Source organism: Zingiber officinale, chromosome 1B, assembly GCF_018446385.1.
Source record: "Zingiber officinale cultivar Zhangliang chromosome 1B, Zo_v1.1, whole genome shotgun sequence".
NCBI lineage: Eukaryota > Viridiplantae > Streptophyta > Magnoliopsida > Zingiberales > Zingiberaceae > Zingiber > Zingiber officinale.
Genome location: NC_055986.1, coordinates 3793546 through 3804905, shown reverse-complemented (window position 1 = coordinate 3804905; position 11360 = coordinate 3793546).

Below are 11360 nucleotides of genomic sequence, written 5' to 3'. Positions count from 1 at the left end.
TTGTTATATTTTTAGGGGGAGTAACTATTTGAAAACATAAAAATCTTCTCAAAGAGCTTGGAAGGGGGTTAAACCTTCGTGATGAATTAATACTCAGGGTTGCGTATTGGGGAGCAATGGAAGATTGGTTATCTTCATTGCTAGGATAATAAATGTTCTCGGATGAGCATTGTGGAGTAGATTACTACTCAAGGGGGAGCATTGGGTTAATGAAGGGGATCGGACCTTCATTAATAAAGTGAAAAATCCTCTTGGATGAGCATTGAGAAGAAGATTACTGCTCAAGGGGGAGCATTGAATACAATGAATGGGAGTTTCATTGGGGAGTTGATGCATGCTCTAGGATGAGCATTGTGAAGTGAAGTAGAGCTCACGGGGGAGCTTTGGAGACAATGGAGGTTATGAAATCTTCATTGTGGGGTTGTTAACAACATATGAAGTTGTAAACAACGTAAAGTTAACTCTTATAGAGAAGAGTTTGTTTTATGGTTTTGATGTGTGACAAAGGGGGAGAATTGGAGGTTAAGTTAAGCCTTCATCCCAAGCAGGGAGACTTTGCCCTCTAGGAAAGGGAGAGAATGAAGGAAACCTTCATTTATGCTTTGTCATGGAGTTAAGGCTATGAGATTTAGCCTTGTTATGAAGAATAGTGTTAAGGCTATGGGATTTAGCCTTGTGATAAAGAAGATATTAAGGCTATGAGATTTAGCCTTGGTATAAAGAAGGAGTTAATGCTATGGGATTTAGCCTTGTGATAAGGAAGAAGTTAAGATTATGGGATTTAGCCTTGTGATAAAGAAGAGATTAAGGCTATAAGATTTAGCCTTGGTATAAAGAAGGAGTTAATGCCATGGGATTCAGCCTTGTGATAAGGAAGAGGTTAAGGCTATGAGATTTAGCCTAACTTAGAGGTATTAATTTAGAGGTATTGTCAAACATCAAAAAGGGGGAGATTATTGGGGCAATTTCCCTTGGTCAAGTTTGACTAGTTTGACTAAGCTTGAGTTGAGTCAAGCTTGAGTCGGGATTTGAGTTTTGATGTTTGACAATATATGGAGATTGCTAGGGCAATCGTCCGGTTGTAGAGATGGTCAAAGGGTTGACCAGGTTGATGAGAATACAAGTCAAGTAGGTCAGGGATGACAGGAGACTTGACTGGGTAAGTCCTAACTGGAGGTTAGGCATCTGGAAGACCTAACTGGAGTTTAGGAAGTAGTGGAAGTCCTAACTGGAGGTTAGGCAAAGGAGAAAGTCCTGGTGAAAAGTCAGGCAATTGGAAAGTCCAAGTGTGATATTGGCAAGGGAGAAAGTCCTGGTGAGGAGTCAGGCAATTGGAAAGTCCAAGTGTGATCTTGGCAAGGGAGAAATGTTGGATCGTGAAACGTCGATAGAGGGGGGGTGAATATCGATTCGAAAAAATCGCGTTAATAAGAGTTAAGCGCAGTGGAATAATAAAAACTTAGGCAACCGAACAAGGTGTTTTTTTGTTCGGAGCCTACTACTCGAAGGCCGTACTCCTTGAGTACTTTGGTTGGGCAATTCACTAGCAATTATTACAAATTAAGTGCAGAAATGCTAATGGAAATAAAGTGATACCGACAAGAAAGAGAAGAAGGAGCACTTTGTGGAGCTTTGTTAGCGTCGCGAGGCGTGAAGCGTGAGAAAGCAATCGAAGAGTTCTCGATTGTTTCAAGCCCTCGCCTTCTTTTATATGAGCTCGGGCGCCGGATCCCTTCCAGTAGCCCGGTGAGGCGTCATGAGTCAACGGTGAGCTCCACGTGGACGACTCGGCTGGATAAAATTCACCTCCGGGCGGACCTCCGGAACTTCCTTTCCGCAAAACGAGTTAGTCCGAGGCAAATATATATTCTGCAAAACAGATTGTTAGCACAACTAAAGTAATATGATTTAACAAAAAAGAGATCTTATCTCTTCGAGACCGGATCTAGTCACGATCTCGACTTAGATATCGAAATGGATCTAAGCGGGATCGACGCTAATGATCACTTCAGGGAACGCGTCCTCGCGATCACTCCCCTCCGGTGACTTACCTCACTTGCCAGGCGTCAGGTCGGCCCGTCGACCGTCTGGACTTCGTGTCGCTATCCGGTCATCACGATCGACCTAGTGCGGGCCCGTGCCTAAGCGTCCGGTCGGCCGTCGACCGCTTGGACTTTGTGCCACTATCGGTCGGCTCGACCTAGCCGGGCCGTGCGGACATCCGGTCGGCCATCGACCATGGACTTCTCCTGCACACTTGATCAAAGTGTCGACAACGACAAACTAACTTAACCTGATTTGTCATTCATCAAAACTCGGTTAAATCGTTAGTGCTAACCGCACCAACAATCTCCCTTTTGATGGAATGACAACTGGTTAAGTTAGTGAAAACAACATGCATTTATGTGGTTTTAAAGTTAGTTTGTATTTTCAAATTGGTTTAGCTAACTTAACCACATAACCCTCCTTGGCATTCATCAAAAATAAGCATGGAGTAAGTAAGCATAAATACAGAGTCTGCTAGGAATGTTAAGAGTCTTTGAAATAATGTCAAGTTAATCTGGGGGAGTTTAAAACATAGATTATTTTACTTTTAAATCTTTAAAAATTAAGTCTTGAAAGATAAATGATTTATAACTTTGTAATTTTGAAAGATAGCTAATTTTTCAAGTATAGTTTTAAGGTCAAAGTTTAAAAATCTAATTTCCACAATTTTTAATAATAAAGTAATTTTTAAAATTAATTTTTGTAAAATTTAACTTTCAAATCAAATTTTAAGAACTAGATTTTTAAATTCAATTTTCTAAACTAAGGTAAATCTAATTTTCAAAATCAATTTTCAATAAAAAATAAAACCCAATTCTTAAAAACAACTTAGTTTTATAAGAGTTAGTTTTCAAAATAGGTTTAAGAAATTTTTTAGAAAACATTTTCAAACACAAATTTAAAATATTTTAAATAAAGGGAAAATTTTAATTAATTCCTCCCCTGAACCTAACATAAAATGTTGAAATATTTGCTAAAAATATTCAAACTAGATTTTTTTTTAAAATGAGGTAGAATTTTCTAGAGAGATTTTAAAGAAAGATTAAAAAATAACACTTAAGGAGATAATTAAAATAAACCTCCCCCTGAATTTGATACTCCTTTAATTTATTAATCCTCCTTATTTATTACTCTCCCTTAATATAAAATTTTACAACCGTAACATATTTTAGTACCTAAGTGTTTTAGGCGATTGTACAATTATCTTTATAAAATTGTTCATTTAAATTTGACTAACCGTAATTAATGTTAGATTCAGTTGAAATAAATTAACCTTTAGTGTAATGTTAAGTAAGATAAGTTGTTATTAATTCAATAATTGATCAATATTAATAATGTATTGATTAAATTTTGCTATAATCTAAATTTTGTATTAATTGATGAAGGTGCTAGTTATAATTTAACTTTTCATTTACTTCCTTTTAAGTTGGATTAACTTAGTTTAAAGTTGGTGGTAATTTAAAGTTAAACTCATTATTAAACAAGGTTAAGTAAGGTTCAATTTAATTCAAACTTTAATTATTTTTTAATAAAAATAATTAATATTTTAAAGGTTGATTAAAAAAATGACTTAGAGTAATTTTAATATTTTTAATAAGGTTAAACTTAGGTTCTAATCAAATCAAGCTTAGTTCTCAAATAAGGTTAGATTTAAAGAATTAGTTATTTACTTATTAATTATTTGATTAAGTTAATTACTTATAAATTTTTAAAGTTAATTTAATTTTAAAATAATTTTTAAAATTAATTTAATTAACATAATTTTTAAAGTTAATTTAATTTTAAAATAATTTTAAAATAATTTTTAAAGTAAATTTAATTTTTAAAGTAATTTTTAAAGTTAATTTAATTTTAAAATAATTTTTAAAGTTAATTTAATTAAAAATAATTTTTAAAGTTAATTTAATTAAAATAATTTTTAAAGTTAATTTAATTTTAAAATAAATTTTTAAAGTTAATTTAATTAAAATAATTTTTAAATTTAATTTAATTTTAAAATAATTTTTAAAGTTAATTTAATTTTAAAATAATTTTTTAAGTTAATTTAAAATTTAACATAAATTAATCGTAGTTCTGGTTAGTTATTTAATTCAAAGATTAATTTAATTAATTTAATTCGAAATTTAATTTAATTAATTTAGTTCGAAATTTAATTTAATCAACTTAATTTGAAATTTAATTTAATTAATTTAATTCTAAATTTAATTAATTTGATTTGAAAGTTAATTTAATTAATTTGATTCAAAATTTAATTTAACTAACTTAATTCGAAATTTAATTTAATTAACTTAATTCGAAATTTAATTAAATTAATTTAATTCGAAATTTAATTTTGATCCTTAGTTATCTCACCCGATCTAAGTTTTCAATCAGGGAATCCTATAATTTTGTGAGATGAATTAGCTTTAATTATAGAGTTTGGTTTAACTTGTGTTAGATTCAGGTTTAGCTTTGGTCTCAACAAATAGACATTTTTCGAATAAACTTCTAAGCTTGGTGAGTCACTTGGACATCATTAGAAGTAACCAACCTTTCGAAGTTTTCGAATAGTTCCTATCCACGGAGCTTAGTACTAAACCTTGGTCTAACTAGTTAGGATCCATTTAAAGGTAGCTTGGTCGGTTCCACTTGTGCAGATCGAAGCCATATCTTTCTAGACATGCGATGCCCAAGCTTTCCTAACGTACTATCATCTAAAAACTTTACTAGTACCAGGATTCAAGTTAGACGTGGTCTCTTTTTAACTAATCCTAATCACCCTGCCGGATTAGTTTGTTTGGGTTACCCTGTCGAGTAAGTTAGTTTTGGAGGTGTCAGCTATTCTGGAGCCTCCCCCTGAATCATTGGTCTTTAATTTAAGATTTTTGTATAATTAGAGTTGGTTTTAGTTAAGTTTTAATGTTTAATTTGTAATTTAAATTTAAGTTTTTAATTTTGAATTAATTAAATTGGTCAAATTATCTTTCTTTAAGAGAGTGTATTTAATATTTGAATGTTCTTTCAATTTCAATTTTATTGAGTTAATTGAATTATCTTTCTTTAATAGCTTATTTTTAAAGTTTAAGTTTTTATTTATTTTTAAATTTGAATTAACTAAACTGTTTGAATTATATTTTCTTAACGGTTTATCTTTTAGCTTTTTATTAATTGTTAATTTTGAAATTTCTAGATTATTTTTGTTTAATATGTTATCTTTAACATTTAATTTTAAGTTTGTTAAATTCCGTTTTGATTTTATCAAAGTGTTTGATTTTATCCTTACATTTTCTTTGCCTTTTAAATTGATATGGTTAATTGAATTTATTAGATTAGTTTTATCTTTAAAGTTTAATTTTTTATTAATTAAATTATCTTGGTTTTGGATAGCATTTTTAGACTGATTTTATCTTGATTATTAAATATTTTATCAGGGTATTTATTGATTTTATCCATTTTCTCATTTTTAGCATTTAAATTCAAGTTTATTTTAATGTTGGACTTATTTATGTCTAAATGCTCACCTAATTTTAAATTTTCTGAATTAATTAAATTATTTGAATTGATTTGGTCATTGTTCTGTTTGACCAAATCAAGGTTGATGCCAAATTGATCAGAGTCTAGATTATTTTGTGATTTTGAATTTAAATCATTTAAATCTAGATTATCATGCACCATACTTGGACTAATTTCATACTTATCATCATGCTGATTATTTAAACTACTATTAGCAGGGGTATTTTGATAAATATTACTAACCTTGAGCGCAACCCCTAATTCAGTAGGCTTCTCCGTTGGATTTGACTCGAGTCCATATTTGACTTTAACTTGATCTTCTAGCTCCATCGGCGTCTCGTGAAGCTTGATCAACTGGGTCCACAGCTCATATGCATTCTTGTACTTTTCTAATCTGCATAAAATATTGTTAGGTAAAACATTACAAATAATGTTACTTACCTTTTTGTTCAGTTCCGAGTTTTGAGAAGGTTTCCTCAAAATTAGCATATAATCGATGTCTACGCTTCCTAAGAAGCATTCCATTAATCGCTTCCAGTAGTTGAAGTCTTCATGATCGTATGGTGGTGGTTCGCAGGGTTCCGTCCTTCTTGAAGAGTCATTATTCTTGAACACAGAGAAACAGAAAAAAAATCCCAAGACTTGGTCTTGGATTAGCAGTGCTGAAAATAATATTTCACTATTTTCAGAAAAAATAATAAAATATTAATAAAATATTTGAAAAAATATTATTTCAAAATTTTGAAAATGTAATATTTTTTAAATACTAAATAATGGTGAAAAGATGGCGATGTATTTTTCAAAAACCGTTTTGGAGGGAAAAAAATGAAAGGCGTAAGGTTTTATTTAAAAGACAAACAATATCTAATTTTTTTCTTTAGAACGACCCCCCCTTTGCTTGATTGGTGGTTGCACTAAATCAGAGCGGTACCTGCTCTGATACCACTTGTTGGATCGTGAAACGTCGATAGAGGGGGGGTGAATATCGATTCAAAAAAATCACGTTAATAAGAGTTAAGCGCAGCGGAATAATAAAAAAACTTAGGCAAACTGAACAAGGTGTTTTTTACTTCGTTCGGAGCCTGTGACGACTCCTACTCGAAGGCCCGTACTCCTTGAGTACTTTCGTTAGGTCATTCACTAGCAATTCGAAATACTATTACAAATTAAGGTACATAAATGCTAATGGAAATAAAGTGATACCGACAAGAAAGTTAACCAAAGAAGAAGGAGCACTTTGTCGGAGCTTTGTTAGCGTCGCAGGAGCGTAGAGCAGCAGAGCAAGCAAACGAAGAGTTCTCAGTTGTTTTCAAGCTCTACCCTCGCCCCTTCTTTTATATGAAGCTCAGGGCGCCCTGGATCCCTTCCAGGCGCCCTGGTGAGACGTGGCAGATCCAACCAGTGAGCTCCACGTGGCGACGACTCGGCCTGGATAAAATTCACCTCCGGGCGCCCGGACCTCCTATTTCCAGAAACTTCCTTTCCTGCAAAACAGAGTTAGTCCGAGGCAAATATATATTTTGCAAAACAGATTGTTAGCACAACTAAAGTAATATGATTTAACAAGAAAAGAGTATGACTTAGATTCCGTCTTTCCGAGACCGGAATCTAGTCACGATCTCGACTTAGATATCCGAAATGGATCTAAGCCGGATCGACGCCTAATGTTCCCTTCCTGGGAACGCGTCCTCGCAGTCACTCCCCTCCAGTGACTTACCTCACTTACCTGCCAGACGTCCGGTCAGCCCGTCGACCCGTCTGGACTTCGTGCCAGCTATCTGGTCAGCCCGTCGACCTAGCTGGGCTTCGTGCCTAAGCGTCCGGTCAGCCCGTCGACCCGCTTGGACTTCGTGCCAGCTATCCGGTCAGCCCATCGACCTAGCTGGGCTTCGTGCCAGACATCCGGTCAGCCCGTCGACCTGTCTGGACTTCTCCTGCACACTTGATCAAAGTGTCAGACAACGACAAACTAACTTAACCTAATTTGTCATTCATCAAAACCTGGGTTAAATCGTTAGTGCTAACCGCACCAACAAGAAAGTCCTGATAAGGAGCCAGGCAATTGGAAAGTCCAAGTGTGATCTTGGCACAGGTTGAAAGTCCAAGCATGTGGTCTTGGCAAGGTAAGTCCTACTGTGACTTGGCAAGGAGAACTCGATAACTAGGATGAGACTGAAGAAAGCTCTTGAAGGCAAGGCGTGAAGGATGGGGAGATACCCGAGGGACGGAAGGCTGATGGAGGAGGCTAGAAGGCTAGTTCGAGGTTAGTCGAGTGTGGTGGTATAATCTGACAACTAGGATGAGGCCGAAGGAAGCTCCTGAAGGCAAGGCGTAAAGGATGAGAGATATCCGAGGGACGCAAGGCTGATGGAGGAGGCTAGAAGGCTAGTTCGAGGTTGGTCGGGTGTGGCCAAGTTCTAGGCATGAAGACCCAACAGGTCACGGTTGACCGGGAGTTGGGTTTGGAACTTAGGACTTGAGTTTGAGTCAAGTTCTGAGTGTTCAATCGATCGGGCGATCAATTGAACAGGGTCCAATCGATCGGTCGATCGATTGGACTGTGCTGCAAGTGTGGGATGGTCCCAATCGATCGGTCGATCGATTGAGAGCATTATTCGCGAGCACGGAGGCCTTCTCAATCGATTGGGCGATCGATTGGGAGCTGTCAATCAATCGGTCGATCGATTGGGCAACAGAAGCTCTCGCGCGGACACAAGAACACAGAAAGGTTCTGAATCGATCGGCCGATCGATTCAGGCGATCTCAATCGATCGGTCAATCGATTGGGAAGTGACCGTTGCGCAGTTGCAGGCGATGGATGGCTGGGATTGCCGGTCTTGATGTGGCAATCGATTGGGGATGAATTGGATCGATTGGGAGCACTGTTTAAAGCCTTGGCGGAGTGTTTTCTCCGTAGTTCTTTGCGATCTTTCTTCCTGCGAGTTTGCTGTGATCTTCTGCGACTTTCTCCGATCTTCACCGCTAGTTCTTGAAGGCTCTTGAGAGTGTTCTCTCAAGGTTCAAAAGGCAACAACAAGCACAAATAAGCAAGAAGAGAGTGTATTCATTTGTATTTGTATTTCTCTTTCTTGTGTGAGTGTTGTGTTGTAGTGTGAGTTTGTACAAGGCTTCTCCGCCTTCGGTTGCGGCCGAGAAGGAGAGTTTTCATAGTGGAGATAGCGTGTCGTGTGTGGATCCTTGGATTAGTCACCTCATCTTGAGGTGGATACCAAGTAAATCCTAGTTGTTAGCGTTGTGAGTGTTTTTTTCTTTGTATGCCGCTGCACATTATCAAGACGAAGTAAACCGACGCAAGCACGACGAACTGCTATTCACCCCCCTCTAGCGGCCATATCGGTCCCAACACTTGACACATATGCAGGAATAAGGGCTTCTTCAAGTCCTTGAAGAAAATTGAAGTTCCAAACTCCGTTGTCTTCATAGGAAACTCCTCAACAATACCCATCTAGGGCATAGGGGAGATGGATCTAAAATTTACTTTAGGAAAAATTATAACTTTAATTAATGTGTTGTTTGTTCCCGAAGTTAAGAAAACTCTTGCATCGAATAGTTTTTTGAACAAGTTTGGGTTCAAACTAATTTTTGAGGCTAATAAGTTTATGATTTCCAAGGGTGGGATGTCAATTGGGAAGGGTTATCTTTATAATGACATGTTTAAGATAAATGTTATGCCTAACGCATTCTTTGTTTACTTGATTGAGTCTTCAACTGTTTTATGACATTCTAGATTAAGCAATGTTTATTAAAAAAATATATATGACATGATTAAATTAGATCTTTCATCAGCAGTGAGGCTTTGCATCGCCTCCTCAAATATCACCTCCTCAGAACATGAGGCAATTCCAAGCTCTGTGATGAATGACAGTGAGTTTCTCAGAGGAAACATTTTAAGCACAGCAGTGTTGTCCACACATAATTTACGCAAAGATGACAAGGTCCCTGCTTGCTCATCTTCTACATCCAACTGAACCAGCTTAGGACATCCTACGATCTTCAATTGCTCGAGGGATTTAAGGAGTCCTAAGCACTCCATCCGTCTCAACTCATCACAGTAAGAGATGAACAACCATCGCAGTTCTACCAATTGAACTAGAGGAATAGATGTTATGTGCGTGCAATCGCTTATTGTCAATTCAGTAACTAAACAAAGATTGTGCAAACAGTCGAGCAAAAGTTTTGCATATTCGCCAGAGTCGCTCATTTCCTATACCTTGAGTGAGGGCAGTAGAAGGCGGTCACCTTCCTCGTCATCTTCCGTTTCGCTATTTAATATGAGCTCGGGACAGTCTCTTATTATCAACGTTTCTAGGGAAGGAGGGAAGGGAGGTAATCTCTTTAGTTTAGGACAACTTATGACACCAAGTTCACGCATGCAGGGAAATAGATCTTTGCCATCGGTCCAAGACCACTCGTCAAATGCCAGCAATTGAATAACTTAAGCATTTCCAACTTGGGAAAACACTTGCCTTCAAATTCATGACTCAGTCATTTCAAAGCAGGCATGTTGTCCATGCGAAGTTCAATTGCAAACGTTGACCAATAAATGGCAGATCGTCATCCCATCCGTTGCAATTTACTAATTCAAGCTTTTTCAAATTAGATAGAACTTTTGACATCAACCAACTAGGTGACCTACCTCCATTATACCCTTTAATTTTCAATATTTCAAGCGATTCATATTGATCCTCTCCGAGAGTCCAGGCGATGGAGGCTGAGGATGTGGCGGTCACGTTAACTAGGCGTAGACTCCAAATGACGTAGACCTGTAACCATAAAACGTCAGTGTCAGGCCAGGAAGGGATTCCCTGGCGTTAACCCTCCGACGCTCAAGTAAGTCTCCGGTGAAATGGAAACAAGGAAACGAAGACGAGGAATGAGAGTAGCAGAATAACAGGGATACAGTGAAGATTATGCATACTTCCGTCGAAGCTTGAGAGTCCTTATAGAGGACTCCCAGGGAGCGTGTGCATGCATCTCGAGGTGCGCACGCTTCTCAAAGTATATCCTGAAAATTAAAGACGTGTCAGGAAAGTGTCCCCGACATCATACCTTAATGACCCGAGCATATCTTTAACATGACAGTGAAAGTTTTCGTCGTACGATCCTCTGCCTATCCATGCCGCCAACCATGCCGTCTGTCGGTGGCGCGAGTTCTCACGAGGATATCGGTTGATCCTCCTTTTGTCTGTTAGTGTGCCGAGTGGGATGGCCGCTCGACCAGCCCTTGGCCGTTCGGGTGCTCTAGCCCTTCGGCCGAGCGGAGAGGTCAATCGACCAACCTCCCATTGTCCGGGCTCTGCTGTTATGCCGGGCGAAGGGGATGTGTCTGAATGTAGTATGCTCGGTCGTTACTATTTCGCCGATGTGAGTCTGAGCAGGCTGGCTGCTCGGCGCATACCTTGTCTATTTGAGCGCCGGAAACTCGGTGCATGACCGAGCTGTACTAACATCTGCTTCATGTAGGCTCGGCAATTCTTCCTCCCAGTCGGAAAAGAGGGTTGCCCGACCGGACGATAATACTAGGGGTGTTGATCAGTTTGATTTTGACCTCCATTATGTCATTGACCCTTCTGCTGAGCAGGCCCCACCTTACCGCTGAATCACATGCCTTCCCCTCAAGTCTAGTTGAAGGAAGCTATAAGTCCGACTGACTGGATGAGTAGTCTGAGTCGGATTGGCCAATCAGCCGGATGCTGGTCTAGACTCTGATCGGCTTATCGAAGAGTGTCGGACGGCTTTGGGAATGCTCTTTGAGGTTGGTCGGCGCTCCGTCTATTTGTACTTCAAGAAATTCACTTTGT